At 34.3% G+C, this 16,807-nt stretch overlaps 1 protein-coding gene across 7 annotated transcripts in view; it reads right to left on the bottom strand.

Moving 5' to 3' along the window:
- TCF12 (transcription factor 12) overlaps nucleotides 1-16,807 on the bottom strand; it is a 320,504-nt gene that overhangs the window by 284,844 nt on the left and 18,853 nt on the right. The gene's annotated exons all lie outside the window — the stretch shown is intronic.

The raw sequence follows: 16,807 nt of genomic DNA, 5'->3' as shown, positions 1-16,807 counted from the left end.
AAAATTACTAAAATAAAGTGTTTTCCCTTCAAATACTGTCACCTAAATCTAACTTATGCTGTCATAAATGGTGAAGAACTATATATAAATCATCAACCATCATATCATTTTCTCTAGTGGTTACCTGCAAGAGCTTTTTTACTCCACTTGCATTAAAGGAATAATAACTATCCAGTGACTGGGAAAACCCCTAAAACTTTATCAGACCCCAAAGACCCTAAGGCCCTAGGCATTTCCCCTAGACCTGCTCAGTAAACAAAAACAAAGAGCTAAATATGAATTTTGAATTTAATTATGTACTTTAGGTATTTCTTCAACAAATAATAACTTTTAAAAATAAAGAATGAAGCCTAACATTTTTCGGTATAAAATGCATGCAAATAACTAGTGGATTTTCAGACACGATGTAATAAAATAATCCTAAAACATTTGATTCAGCAGCTAGCTTTTACCTTCCTCTTCATTCACAGATTAGAGGGAGAAAATCTTTTTACTTTTTCAAATACCAAAAATTTCTCTATTTTACTCTGAACTAGTCGAAAAAGTGTGAACTGCATTTTACATCTGCAGTTTTGTTTAAAGTTAGGTTATCATCTCAAATAGCTTCTAATAAACCAAAACAGCAAAACTTCAACCTAGTTCCTGGAATGGCTTTCCTTAGTTTTACCAGCATTTATTTCCTAAAAAAAGAAATACCAGAAGAGAATAGTAAATTTAATGTACAGAAAGATTCAAGCAAGTCATTCACACATGAGGAAACTGTAATATAGAAATGACCCATTCTCATATATATGTCCCATTCTCATCTGTGATTCTACAGAAGAAGTAAACCCTAGTATCCTTCATTCACTACATGTACTGAATTAACTTCTAGGCATCTAGAATATTAGTTATGTACCATTCTTGAGAGAACTGAGAAAACAGTAATCCAAATCATTTTCTGAGTTCTTCAGTTTAGATGAGGAATTGTGGTTAGAAAAGGATCTATACAAATTATACCAGACCTGGGAACAAGCATTAAAAATAACCCAGTATCCTCGAGACAGTACACTGTCCATGGTAACTACATATACAATTTATTAAAAAGCTAAATAAATAGTCTATTATTTGAATATAATTTTTGCTCACTAACATTTCAAACAAAACTATTAATAAACTAGTTTGCACTAAGCATTAACCATATGTCTAGTCCTTTCTCATAAGAACAATTCCTGACCACAAAAAGCTTATTATTAAGGAAATAAGTCCAATGCATAACATAAAACACATAAACAACAACAAAAAATGTGTAAAATCATATTAAGCTCTAAATTATTCAGTACACAAATTCTAACCAACAGTTTGGAAAGGAAAAGATTCCTGGAAGTTATAGCAGTCAGGAAAAGCTTAATAACAAAGGTGAAACTTAAAAAAATTCTGAGATAAGTAGTGTTTGTAGAGGCAGAAAATGAAAGGCAAGAGGCACAACTTGAGCGATGGCCCAGGAGCAAACACAAGAGCAAAAGCACAACGAGGTCTGAGAATTACAGTGGAGACAGAGAGGGAATGATGGTCATGTCCAACAAGGATCTTGAAAAAAATAGGCAGATCATGAAGTTTGAGGATTTACTTTTGTTTTTCACTAGTTTTTAAACAATACCAATTCCAAACTGAGTAATTTATAATGATTTTTATCTATTCTGGTAATTTATAATGATTTTATTTATTCTGATTTTAATATCAGAAACCATTAGTGTTAGAATGCATTTCACCACCTTGATTTTACCAAAACTTGAAACAATTTTAGGCCTGCCAAAATATCACAGCACATGTTTGGAAACTATCGTTCTTGAAACAGCATACATGTGAAAAGAAAACCTCATGTAAATATTTGTTTTGAAGGAAGATTAGCATGGGGGGGGGGACAAAATATATTTGCCCTCAAGCTAACGCTAAAAACTAAATGCTTATTTTTCCTTGACTGCTGGCCTACATTTGTGTGCTAACTGCTGACTGGATCCTTTCCTATCAACACGCTCATCACTTCAAAAGACCCAACCATTTTGCCAAGATTTCTGCCTTCAAAGAGCTTTTGTTGCCATGGCAATCTCATGTTCTCTGGCAACCAAGTTAGCAGCACCCTATGATACATACATGAACAATGTTCAAACTCTGCCTGATTCCTCCTTGAGGCATGGGGCATATCCTGTCACAACCATACCAATTTTTACTTGCTCTAATACAAGGCATCAACAGTATGTTCCAGTTCATAGAGAACCAGGGTTACTTCAAAATAAATAGCTGCATACAGAAAGGGGCAGGGAGGGTTGTGGGTGGGAACCCCCTTTCATATTATAAAGCAGAAGATGTCTTGAAATATGAAGGCCATATGAAAGCCAAGAAATAAAACACTTAAAGATTTCTCCCTTTTCAAATATCTCAAAACACTTTCCTTAAAAAAAAAGAAACTACGGTGACGATAATGGCAACAAAGACAACACTTCTTTAGGTATATAAATGTGGAATTACTGTGGTGTACGCCTGAAACTTATATAATATTGTATGTTAGCTATGTTTTAATAAAAATCTTTCTAAAAGAAAAAAATTAAAAATAAATGAGGCAATCTAAAAATAAATAAAGTGAAGATAAAAACAGTACAGTCATGGTACTTAGATTAAGAATGTCTCCTACCCTGAGAAGATGTAACACCTCATAAAAACCAATAAAGTTAAATTCTGCCTAGAATTACAGCACTCCTTAGAAAGAAGGAGTAGAAGCTCTGAAACCATTTCTATAGTACACTCTTGTCAAAATCTCAGGAAGAATATCTTTGCTAATAAATGACACATGTGGAAAAACCACAGCCAGATATAAAATACTTCTGACTTAAAGAAATTGTTTTTTCATCTCTGGTCAACTTATACAGCCCCACATTCCTAAACTGAATAAGCTGTGTTTCCTGTGTCCAAGTAGTCCTCAAGTTAACAGCAAATACATGACAATAAAATTTAAAAATCAACATGGGGATATGAAAATACAAAATGGGGAATATAATCAACAATGTTGTAAAGATTATGTAGGGTGCCAGATGGGCACTGGATTTATCAAGGGGATCACTTCATAGACTGTGTAGATGCCTGACCAGTGCGCTATACAACTGAAGGTAAAGTAGAATAATGCATAATGTCAACTATAAGAAAATTACATATACATAACACACACATACATGTATATGTATAGATAGATAGACAGCTACTCCATGGCATTGTAAGTTATATAAAATGTCTGAGGAGTAATATCTTGGGGGGGGGGGTTATCACTTTGTGAGGGGTGTAAATGTCTATTACGTTGCTTTGTAAACCTGAAACTACTAAAAAAAAATTTTTATTTTTAAGAATTTAAAAATCAAGTACTGTAAAAAAGCAGAAGGGCAATGACCTGTTAAGATTCTGAAAATAACCTCATTTTAAGAATTATATGTGTTCCTAGAAAATAAAAGTTAGAGTATTTAAATGTTGAATTATCTTTTGCAAGTAAAATCGTTTCAATTTCAGAAAATAATACTACAAAAAATAGGCCTTGACACATCATAACAAATTAAATCTGCTTTAAAGAAACATTAACTTCAAGGAAAGTTCTAAGGCATTTTTTCTGATACATAGGCTATGAGCATTTAATTTTCCTACATGAATTTTGTTAAACAGTACATATAGGCTCTTATAAAATGATTTAAATGTACACAAATTAATGAACACAGTTCATTTCTACTTCATTAAGAGTTCTGAATTCCTGAAAGTCAAGCTGTTCATATTATCACTCCAAATATTTAGAAGAATTCCAGAGCTGAGAGGTAAAGATGTCTCAAGAGTTCCAAATTTGTTATCAGATAGTAACCTGAAAGATCAAGTAACAACCTCCTTCTTCTTTTCAAACTGAGGCAGGCCCACGTGGCTTACATCATTAATTGAATTTTCTCCTGTTCGATACAGTGTGTTTTGTTTTTGTTTTCACGAAATTACATTCTAATCTCTCTTCATGTTTCTGAGATTTTTTTTCCTTAATAAGGGTACAAATGTCAATTGCCTCCAATACCAATTAAAGGAAGCTAACAAGAGTTAAAGGTCATTGACCCGAAAGACTAAAGACTACTAAGAACAAAAAAAGTTGTAGTAGACCTTTTATCTAATGCAGGAAATTCTGGAATGGAGTTTAAACCACAGTGACGAGCATTTTACAAAGCAGCGTCAACAAGGACCAAACCCATCACACATCAGCTATGAAAATCAAATCATTTTCACACCTTACAAAATAATAGAGACTAGCATTTAAAAGCAGCTAAAATTACCTACAAAAACTGTCTTTCGAAGTTTCTTTTCTTTCTACCACAATCCAGTTAAATATATTTTTATATCACCACCTAGTGTAGACAAATGTATATTTATATAACAAACTAAAATTTTATAGAAACAATCCTCGAAGTGCATATAATACATTCTCATGGCTTCTGTTCTTTCCTGTTTCTTTATCATGCTGTGTGAAATCCCCAAAATGATTTCTCAACCCACTGATGGGTAATGGCCTGCAGTTTAAAAATGATGGAAAGTATAAGTTAGCTATTTACAAGATACAAAGCCTCAAGAAGAACGATTTTCATAGACATTCATTCCCCAAATGTTTATTAACTTACTATGTGAGTACACTATTGTGTTTGAGTACACTGTGCTAGATAATTGTACTATAAGATTTTAAGATTGCTTATACAAATATAACTATAGTTTTGTACCTATTTTAACAATTAGGTTAGATACACATATAAGGAGGAAAAGACAGACTTGTGAACCCACTTATTTACTCATTAAAAATTTCTCATAGGTATTTTTTTCTAACATGTCTATAAGAATCTGAAAAAGGTTTATATGTGTATTACAACTGTGTGTGTGTGTGTGTGTGTGTGTATGTGTATGTGTGTATTTGCTCTTCTATTAGATATATGGAACTACACTGACCATATACAATACATCTTCATTATCCTCAAAGCACTTAGCACAGTGCCTAGCATACGGTAGGCATTTATTTACTGAACTAATGGTTTTCTCTAATCTCAAAGATTAGTTTATATTCCAAAGAATTAGGATAAGGCACTAAAATAGCTTTGGGTTAACAAAAGTACTTTTGGATCCAGCTATTAAAATACCTCAAATATCAAAGCAAACCTCTGAAAGCCTAAATTTTGCTCCACACAATTTTAAGACTTTTAAAATTACTTAAAATAGACTACTGCAAAAATCACTTCACTCAAATTCCATAAGCCAGTTATTATTAATAAAATCACTATTAAAAAGAATATATAGTACTAGTTAGTAAATTATAACTTCATTTATTTTCTATAGCAAGTGAATATGTCCAACTCAAATTCTTTTGGGGATAAGTCAGAATACAAATATATTACACATCTGAAGACTACATTTTCAAGCTTTACAACTCATATAGTGATTTCATTTGCAAAAGAAATATATACTGTATTTTACAGCAGCTATTTTTTGTTTCAGATTATTTATGCCATGTCAAAAAATTGAACATTAATCTTGCCATTTCTTTTTAAGACCAAAGTCAACTGAAATAGATACCTGTGAATTCTATTCTTCTAATTCAAAATTTGTTTGCACCGTCACCAAAACATGACTTATTTTTAAGTGATTTTATTAAATGGTAAATAACAGAAATAACCATTTTAATAAAGTATCATTTGATACTTGAATGTGAAATTTTTTCTTAACAACTAAGTAAACAGCCAACTCAAAACAAACTTAAATATTGATTAAAATGTCCCCAATTTCTCAATTTACAATAATTAGAGACTCTTGGAAGATAATGGTTTCCTATATGTGGAAGGCGTTTCTCTATAAAAATGATTCTTGCTTCCACTTTTTATGAACCCAGTGGTCAACTAACATTCACAGCTCTTCAATAGCTTTCATCAAACCATCAGAGACTTTGCTTTCTACATGAAATAGCTCTGATAGTCACTAGGAAAGGGGAGCACCATTTTTCACTAAGATTATAAAGCAGCTCAGCTCGGCTGTGCCATTCCACATCTCAACTGGTAGAGTGACTTGGAAATACAGTTGAAGTTCTCAACATAAAGGTTCACTCTACTTTTAGAGTTGTAGCCTCTCTATGGAAACAATGGATACTTGTAAGTTTGCAGCAGAAAGTAGTCTTCCATCCCCATATCCCCCCAAAAAAATGCCAGGTGCATAGTAAGTGCTCAAATATTTTTTGAATAAATAAGCATTTAAATACCTACTGCATGCCAGACACTGTCTTAGACCTGGGAATGTAAAGGACTGGAACATTATCAATCAGAATGACAGCTGCCACAAGAAACAAACCAAAAAATTCAAAACAAGACATAACTCAACAAGCCAGAGGATTCTCACCCTGCTACAGGGAGATGGCACAACATACAGAAAAAACACTTAAGTTGAGACCCATTCCCAATTTCACAATCTACCAGATAAGTTATATAAACTTGGTAACTCAAAATTAAAAAGCCAGATTTCTTTGTGTAAATAGAAATACATATACCTAAGTTAAACATAAACTTAGTAACTATGTTTATATTTTAAAAACATAAATCTAATTATAGTTCTATGTAAGTTTTTATCATAGCTATGAGCACACTGTATATAATACATGGCCTAATGCAGCACAGTACTTTATACAATGATGGAAATTTCTATATTTGTACTCTCCAATATGGTAGCCATTAGATACATGTGGTTATTAAACATTTAGAATGTGGCTAGTGCAACTGAGGAACTGAATTTTCTTTTTTAAAACTAATTTAAATAGGCTGAACTTCTGTTTCCAGTAAAGAGAATAATAGGGAGTAATAGGGATTAGAAAACACTCTTGCCTGAAAAAGTACAAAATGGAGAAAACAAAAGACACAACAATTTTTAAGACAATGGACAACAGTCAACAAAAGACAGTGGTATCTAAACGGCAAGAAACAAATTAGACGCGTCCTACTCATGGCCAAACTTACTGACTTGAGAAAATTTCCAGGCTGAGGTACAGGAGGGGAAATAAAGATGAAGACTGACAGAGTCAATGAATTGAGAACATGGACACAGGTCTCAATGAGCGAGCAGCACAGAGAACCAGAGAGCAGCACTGAGAGCAAACAAACTCCTGCAAAGGGCTCCCTCTGAGTACCAATCAGCACGTACAGGTGAGGAATCTACCGTGTTTCCCTGAAAATAAGACCAGGTCTTACATTAATTTTTGCTCCAAAAGACTCATTAGGGCTTATGTTCAGGGGATATCCTCCTGAAAAATCATGCTAGGGTTTATTTTCCGGTTAGGTCTTATTTTGGGGGAAATACAGTACCTAAAACCGAAGGAAAAATAACATAAAAGATAAAAGGTAACAGTGTCAGGCACTCCACACAGGGCCAGTAAGTGTCTGTTCCCAGCAGCCAGACTGGAAAACTCCATGAGTCCTGTGGCCCTGGTAAAGTACACAAAACAGATTCCCTCAGTAGTGAGGAATAATCAGTCCTAGACTTCGCACTGCTGTGGATCCACCTAATAAATCTTAAAAAGCAAGACCAGACAAAAATCAAGCTGTTTCAAAGTAACTTAACTACATCCCAGAACAAAGTTCAAGAATATTTTCAGTAATACAAAAATAATAATATCAGCACCCAGCAAGGTAAAATTTAAAATGTCTAGAATCTAATAAAAAATTTCCAGGCATACAAAAGGAGCAGAAGAGTACAAACCATACAGAAGAAAAAGAAAATCAATTAAATTCAACCAGAACTGACAGAGATGTAAGAAGAGACCAGGATATTAAATAGGTTATTATAAACTGTTCTATATGTTCAAAAAATTTAGAAATGTAGATGATATAAAAAGATACAAATCAAGATTCTAGAGATGAAAACTAAACACTTAAAAACATAAACAGACATTGAAAATAATTTAATGGAATGAATAAAGATATATTTAAAAGGTAACAATTGTTTTGCCTTTTTTTTTTTTTTTATTAACTGTCTCCAGCCAGCTTTTTCTTTTCCTTTTTTTTTTAAAGATTTTATTGGGGAAGGGGAACAGGACTGTATTGGGGAACAGTGTGTACTTCCAGGCCTTTTTTTTTTTCCCCAAGTCAAGTTGTTGTCCTTTCAATCTTAGTTGTGGGGGGTGCCGTTCAGCTTCAAGTTGTTGTCCTTTCAGTCTTAGTTGTGGAGGGCGCAGCTCAACTCCAGGTCCAGTTGCCGTTTTTAGCTGCAGGGAGCGCTGCCCACCATCCCTTGTGGGAGTCAAACCGGCAACCTTGTGGTTGAGAGGACACGCTCCAACCAACTGAGCCATCCGGGAGCTCAGCGGCAGCTCAGCTCAAGGCGCCCTGTTCAATCTTAGTTGCAGGGGGCGCTGCCCACCATCCCTTGCGGGACTCGAGGAGTTGAACCAGCAACCTTGTGGTTGAGAGCCCACTGGCACATGTGGGAATCGAACCAGCAGCCTTCGGAGTTAGGAGCATGGAGCTCTAACTGCCCGAGCCACCCGGCTGGCCCCTGTTTTGCCTTTTTAGGGTGCTGGGAAAATGACCATTTCTGGAAGTCATAAAATTGGACATTTTCTCTCATGCATAGTCGCCAAGAAAATCTGGTTGGAATCAAGAGAAATCAAGCAGAGAAAATCAGTTCACTTAAAGGTAATCTGTACTGAGGCTTTGTTGTCCATTTCTTATAGGTTATGATTTGTCTCGGGAAAGAGCTGGATTTTTTGTGCCCTTACCACAAAAAAGTGTAAGCCTTCTCTTCTCTCTAATGCTATAGGAAGATGAGTGCAAGTGGAATATATAGGAAGGTGAGTGGCATGGTAATGCTTGTAATAATAGAACATGTTCATGTCCTACAGAGCCTTAAAGATTGTTGTCACTTCCATACTTTTGGCTATGACCTCGGAGCTGATTCTGTCATAAGCTTCAGTCCTCAACTTCTTTCTGAGGTGACTGCACCACTGAAAACAATTTTTTATTTTCCTCAACTTGCACAAAATGTCACTGGTATTTACTACTCTATTGGTATTTACCGCTCCACTGGTATTTACTCCAGTTTGTCTTAACAGTCTCTCCTGGAGTCAAGGGATTTTATTTAAAGACCTAACTTACACAGATTGCCCCAAGGCTAAGAAACTCTCATATACTGACTAAATTCTTCAAAGAGAGGAAGAAAACTTCCCCTGGAGATGAATTCTGATATTTTGGAGTTACTACAGTAAGTTTTTCAGGTCACTATGACACCAGGGCAATACTATTCAGGCTTTTCCGTAGAGATACAGAGGACGGACTTCAGCAGTAAACAATACTTCAAATTGTATAATATACTGCTTTGTCATTTATAAATCATTTTCACATGCATGGTCTCATTTAGGCCTCATGAAGTCCTTGTGAATAGGGCTTATTCACCTCCACAGTGATAAATAAATCATGTAAAATAAAAACTTGACATCATCTTGGATGGCATACTCCACCCCACACTACTAACTCAATTAAGGTGATGTTCTATCAATTCCACATCTGCGTGCTCTCGCTTGTATCCTCACCCAGCTCTGATCCACGCAAAGCTGTCATTTAAACTGTGTATCACACACCTCCAGGGCCATCACTTAGAATTCAGTGTAACATCTGATAAAACTTACATGGTTGTCCTGGCTTCATGAATACTGCCCTTATTCAAGAACTCTGCCTCCGCTCTTTCTACTACACATCTTCTATTAGACACATTTACTTCCTAAAGAAAGCAACACTTCTGATTTCAGCTATGATATAGTAACTGGGAATGAATGTAACTTCCCACTGCAAACAATTCGAAAATTGGAAAACAAACACTGTAAGACTGTGATCCCTGAGAAAGGGGAAACAAACTATGTGAACTCAACCATCATCCTGATTTCCTGTCTAGAAGCAATTTGCAGATCATTATGCAGGAAGGGGATCTCAAGCAGAGCAAAGCAATACCACTGAGTTGAGGGGACAGAGATCAGAGTTGTCAGAGGCAAAGGCAGCTGGAATTTGTGGGGCAGAGATCCAGAGGAGGAAGCTATGCAAAAAAAAGATCTCCAGAAATCTGCATGGGGTCCCCTTGAGTATGCTACTCAAGCATATGGTAAACCTCCAAAAAAGCAGCCAAAAAAATGACGAGCAGTTGTAAATTCAACCATTCCCGGAGCTCATGCAGGACAGGGAGGTGTTTTAAATTGGAAGTAGTCAGAGTAGTGTATAAACATTGAAAATTTGAAGCATTCAGTAAAGACCTCAGAAGGGTTAGTAACAAGCTAAACTATTTTTAACATGAAAGTTAATCTAGACCCACTCTTAAAAAGCTTGAAAACAAGACTGCAGGTATTGAGTTGATCTCTATCTCCTACCTTAACAAAGTCCTACATTCTTTAAAAGACAACAAAATCCAAACACTCAATGTTAGATACACAATGTCTAGAATCTAATCAAAATTTATCAGACATGTGCAAAAGCAGAAAATGTGACTCACAACCAGAAGAAAACTCTGTCAATAGAAATAGACCTAAAATAAAAAAAGTGATGTTAGCAAAGACTTGAAAACAGCTCTCACAAATTGCTCAATGATTCAAATAAAAACAGAGTAAAGAGATGCAAGACAGAAAAAAAAGGACTTTTAGAAATAAAATCCAGGGTGGTCGCTTAGCTCAGTTGGTTACAGCATGATGCTAATAACACCAAGGTTCCTGGTTCTATCCCTACATGGGCCACTGTGAGCTGTACGCAGCTCCTTTAAAAAAAAAAAAAATTGGTTTGTCTCCCTAGAATAACTTACAATAAAAAAAATCAATACAAATAAAATGTTTTCTTAAAAAAAAAATAAATAAAATCCAGTATCTAAAATGAAAAATTTCCTGTATAGGATGAACAACAAATTAGATACTATAGAAGAAAAGATCAGTAGCTTGAAGACACAATAGAAACTATTAAAACTGAACTATAAAGAGAAAGAAGACTGCAAAAAATTAATAGAATCTCAATAACCTGTGGAATAACATCAAGAAAGCTAACATGTGTAAAACATGTGACAATAAAATGGCCATATTTTCAAATTTGGTAAAACACTGTAAATATACATAGCAAACACACACATACACACATAGGATTCTCATAATCAAATTATTAAAAACAAGGAAATTTTAAAAGCAGCCAGAAGACAAAAACATATTACCTAGAAAGGAACAAAGAATTACTGAAGACTTTTGAGAAATAATAAAAGGCAAAAAGACAATAGAGCTTTTTAACTTGTCAAAAGAAAAAGTCAACCTAGAATTCCATATCCAGCAAAAATATCCTTTAGAAATAAAGGCAAAATAAAAGCTTTTCAGACCAGCAAAAGTAAAAAGAATTCATTGTCCACAGTCCTGCACTGTAAGAAATTTGAAGGAAATTCTTCAGGCAAAAGGAAAATGAGATGAGATAGAAACTTAAATATACACAAAGGAATGAAGAATGATGGAAATGGATAAATATAAACTCTGTTAAGATTGATTAAGAAAAAAAGACCCAATTACCAATATCAAGAGGGAAAAATAAAGCATAATTACACATCCTATACACAATAAAAGGCTAATGGAATATTATGAATAATTTTAGGTCAACAAACAGAGTAACAAATGAAATGGAAAATTCCTTGGAAGACACAGTTACAAAAACTGGTCCAAGAAGAAATAGAAAGTTTGAATAGTCTTAAATCAAGTGAAGAAATTGAATTCACAATTTAAAACCTTATAAAGAATGCACCAGGCCCAGAAGGTCTCACTGTTGAATTCTGTTATGTACCTAAGGAAGACATAACATAACTTCTACACAAACACTCAGAAAATAAAAGAGGAGCAAGGAAATACTTCCCAATTCATTTGATGAGGCCATAATGATTCTGATACCAAAACCAAGACAAAGACAGTACCAAAAAAAAAAAAAAAAAGAAAAAGAAAACTGTAGATCAATATCTATCATAAATACAGACTTTAAAAATCCTTAACAACATATTAACAAATTAAATTCAGTAATATAAAAATAATACATTATGATCAAGTAGAATTTATTCCAGAATTTATTCCAGTGGTTTAACATTCAAAAACCAATCAGTGTAATTCACTATACGCACAGAACAAAGGAAGAAATCCATCTGATGATCTCAATGGATTCAGAAAAAACAAAATTTCAACACATTCATGATAAAGATTAAAAAAAAAAAATACACTCAGTACACTGGGATTAGAAAGGTATTTCTGCAACCTGGTAAAGGACATCTATGAAAAACCTACACTTTAAATTATACTTAATGATGAAAAACTGAATGCTTTTCCCCTAAAATTGAGAACAAGAAAAAGATATCCACTCTCAGCAATTCTATTTAACATAATTCATTTACTTAGGCAGCCAGTATCCTAAGTCAGAAAAATAAATAAAAGATATACAGATTAGGGGCGGCTGGATGGCTCAGTTGGTTAGAGCATGAGCTCTGAACAACAGGGTTGCCAGTTCGATTCCCACATGGGCCAATGAGCTGCGCCCTCCACAACTAGATTGAAGACGATCTGCCACTGAGCTGCTAAAGGGGCAGCCAGATGGCTCAGTTGGTTACAGCGCAAGCTCTCAACAACAAGGTTGCCAGTTCAATTCCCACATGAGATGGTGGGCTGCACCCCCTACAATTAAGATTGAAAATGGCGACTGGACCTGGAGCTGAGCTGCGCCCTTCATAACTAGATTGAAGGAGAATGACTTAGAACTGATGGGCCCTGGAGAAACACACTGTTCCCCAATATTCCCCAATAAAAAAAAATATAGAGAGATTAGAATGGAAAAATATGTATCTGTCTTAATTTGCAGACAACCGACTGAATACATAGCAAATCCTAAAGCATCCATTTTTTAAAAAAAGTTATTATAGCTAATAAGTGAATTTAATTTAGCAAGGTCACAGGATACAACGTCAATATATAAAAATCAGTTGTATTTCTATATAGCAGCAACAAACAATTGTGAAAAATTTAAACACCATGTATAATAAAATTAAATAACGTGAAACACTTATGGATACATTTAGTAAAATATGCACAAGACCTCTACATTGAAACTGCAAAATACTGCCAAGTTAGATTTACAGAGGATCTGAATGAGTAGACTTACACCATGTTCATATACTAGAAAATTCATATTAAGATGTCAACATTCTCCAAATTGAAGTACATAGAGTTAACTACATTTCAAACAAAATTCTAGCAGGCTTTGTTTATAGAATTTGAAAAGCTGATTAGAATTTATATGGAAAGGCAAAGAATCTAGAACAGTCACACACACATACTTACACTAGATTAAACCATTCACTATTCTTAGAACACAATGCCCATTTTCTACTTAAGACATTGCTTACACTATGTCCTTCTAGAAAGTCTTTTCCCCAATTTTTTGTGTCCTAAGACAATCTTTTCCTCATTCCATCTCCTCCACAGTCTCCCTTAATATATCAAATGGAAGAATTAACCCCTTCCTCTAAGTAACTTTATTTACCACTTTTTACAGACTTTATCATATTCATCTCTCTATTTCTCACATTATTTTGCAGTTAATGTAACTCAGTAAATAGTGTTTGTTGAATTTAATATGACTTGCTAACGTCACTATCCCTGTGGTAGGAAAGCTCACAAAAGACAATATTGTAAGAAAATACTTTGTGAACTAAAAATTAACAATGCCAGAAAGCCTGCCAATCGTTTTTCTCTGATTCACAGTAAGTAGAATTTCTAAAGGCGGCAAGAGAATTTTTTATTTCTTATATCCAGGCTTACCAAAATACAGAAAAATGTATAAAAACTAAAAGCTACCAAGTGATTTATTTTTGAATTCTCTTGTCTCAGAAGCATGTAATCTAGGCTCAACATTTAAAGCAATGACAAAGCAAAAGACCAAATCCACAATTATTTCTTTGGATAAGTATTATCCTGCTCTCAACCGAAAATGAGACTGAAAACCCATTTATAGAGCCTTTTGAGTCTCGATCACTTAATTTTGTTTCCTAATTTATGCATTTTTAGATATGTATTTACAAAATGTTTCCAAAGTGTTTGCCTCTGCCAGACACAAGATAAAGTCTTCAGTTTAACTCACCTTCAGTTACCATGCAGCCCTATGAAGAAAAATGATCCTTATAGCATGATATAACACAGCTCAACAAGGTCAAGTTTTGCTTTGTTTCAACCACATCACTAAACGAACTTTCAAGTTTCACATGTTTGTTTTTACAAAGTAATGGTTCATTATCTTCAGAGAGAAAACAAGTGGAGAACTGAAACCTCATATTCATAAATTGAAAACAAAGACACACTTTGGTGGTTCTAAACTAACTGGAGCCAGGTTGGTTGCTTAAGAATTAAGCAGCCGCTTGTTAAAAATTCAGATTCCTAGGGTCTACCCCAGATCCATGTAATCAGAATATCTGGAGTGGGGGATCCAGGAATAGGTATTTATTAAAAGCTCCCATGATGTTGCTGCTGCATTGTTGAGTTTGGGACCAGGGCAGAGCCAATCCCTCCATCAAACACATTTTAACAATAACTTACTTCACCAAATTTTGATATTAAATAACTGTAATATCTAATAACAGGATATTAAACAACTGTCCACGAGACTGTTTTTTAAAAACAATCTGAATAAGTAGCTACTACTGCATAATTTGTATGGGTCAGTTTGGATACCTGATTCTGCCACTTAGCGGCTGTGTTACTCAAACCACGTGAACCCTGTTTCCTCATCTGCAAAAATGCGAGTGAAACTGAATCTGCCTCAAAGAGTCAAAAAAATTATGTTAAATAATTCATGTAAAAGTGTGCCCTGTGCACAGGGCCTATACATAAGGAACTAATATCTTATCGAATGCTTCCTATTAAAATAAAACTCATTTCTGAGTTTTAAAGGGGAGAACAATTAAGTTGGTGAAACTGAAATCTCAAGACTACCAACAAATGCTAATACTTTAAAGGTTTTTATTACAATAAAACTCATTTCCGAGTTTTAAAGGGGAGAACAATTAAGTTGGTGAAACTGGATTCTCAAGACTACCAACAAATGTTAATACTTTGGAGGTTCTTAAGTCATATGTATTGTACAATTATGTTACTTTCTATAACAGGTCAAATCTTAACACATATTTTAGGAACTGAAATATCCCATTAAAATCAATATGGGCTCAAGAAAGCCCTTTACGTAGTGATCCCCTACACTCCCTCTCTTGTTAAGTGAAAAGGTTAAGTTAAAGAACTATTGTTCCCTACTATGTAAAAACAAAAAGCTATACATTCGTTTATATATGCATGAAGAACTGTGAGAAGAAACTTAGTGTAAATCTCTGCCAAGGGAGGCAGAATGGGGAACAGGAAGGATGACTAGAAGAACTTTAATTTTCTACCATCTACCTTTCTATGCTGTTTAGATTTTTTTTAGCTTTCGCTTATATTTTTATAGTTTTTCAAAAGTAGTTAATAAAGAAAAACATTTTCAGTCACTTACATATAGGCTTTCTAAAGTAATTTGAAATTTAACACTTCCCTCCTGTGTTACCTAGGAGGTTAGTGAAAACCATACTACAAATAGATATAATACATTTCCTCTGGAAATAATACTTTCATACCTGAACACACAACTTCATTAGAATGCCAACAAAAGTTTTTAAAACAAGAAGGAATTGGAGGGGAATATAAAATTAACCACTTTATTTTACAAATCTGAAGACTCACTTTGGATTTTGCCTGAACACTTCGCACTGTTTATTTACACCTAAACCAGTTGAGCCAAACCAAAATATTTCTATGTTATTGGTCCAATACCACAGCAACTTGTTCATCTTGCATTAGAGCACTAAACAAATGCTTTCCTCGAGTTTCCCAAGACTTTTTACATTGAAGCGCATTGCTTATGATACGTTCTTCCAAAAAGACAAGACAATAATTGAAAACCCCAAGCTAGGATAGGATATTGGCTACCAAGAAAATATTTTCCTACCACAATCCAATCTGAAGATTATTTTCAATTCAAAAAGTCCTAAAAACCAGGTAGTCTTTAAATATCAATGGATAGTCAATGGAAACAGTTAGATTATTATTAAATGTTAACAAAAGCTCCTTTTTTCTGAACTTTCTTGCTATTCCGTTAACATCTTCACCAAAAAAGTGTCATTTATATTTTTGAAATGTGTTTACAAACACAGCTTTGTTTCACAGAATTCAAAAATACAAAGCCTCCATTCAAATAATAAAAATGCCAATTATCTCATTTTAGACTCACTGAATATATGCAAACCTGCTCCTTTCACAGGGAGTAAATGGGTACTTTCAGAGAACTAAAAATCAACCTAAGTCTCTGAAGGTGGCACCTCAGAAATCTGCAGGTTTTACAAGCAATGAAAGTTACTATTTGAGATTAAAAAAAACCTCACTCCATCAGAATACACAAGAAAATATATTGTACACATTTCAGAGGTAAGCTGCATGAGAACTGAGACATATATAAGAGTAGTCCAGGAGCCTAAAGCTCAAATAAAGTGGCCTAAGTCAGTAAGAAGCTTACAGTGGAGACTTTTTGTTGCGGTAGATTACTGAGATGACAATTTTTAGCATCTTTATCATCCAGATCATACCTCCCTCTTGATACAGTCCTAAATCTCTCCTGACAAAACTCCTTAACCTTCCATCGATGTTTCCCTCAAGACAAGATTTTTTCCAAATTCCATG

The sequence above is a fragment of the Rhinolophus sinicus genome, chromosome 3 (genome assembly GCF_057876585.1).
Source record: "Rhinolophus sinicus isolate RSI-liver-muscle chromosome 3, RSI-T2T, whole genome shotgun sequence".
NCBI classification, from domain to species: domain Eukaryota; kingdom Metazoa; phylum Chordata; class Mammalia; order Chiroptera; family Rhinolophidae; genus Rhinolophus; species Rhinolophus sinicus.
This window is presented reverse-complemented; position numbering and strand designations above follow the sequence as displayed.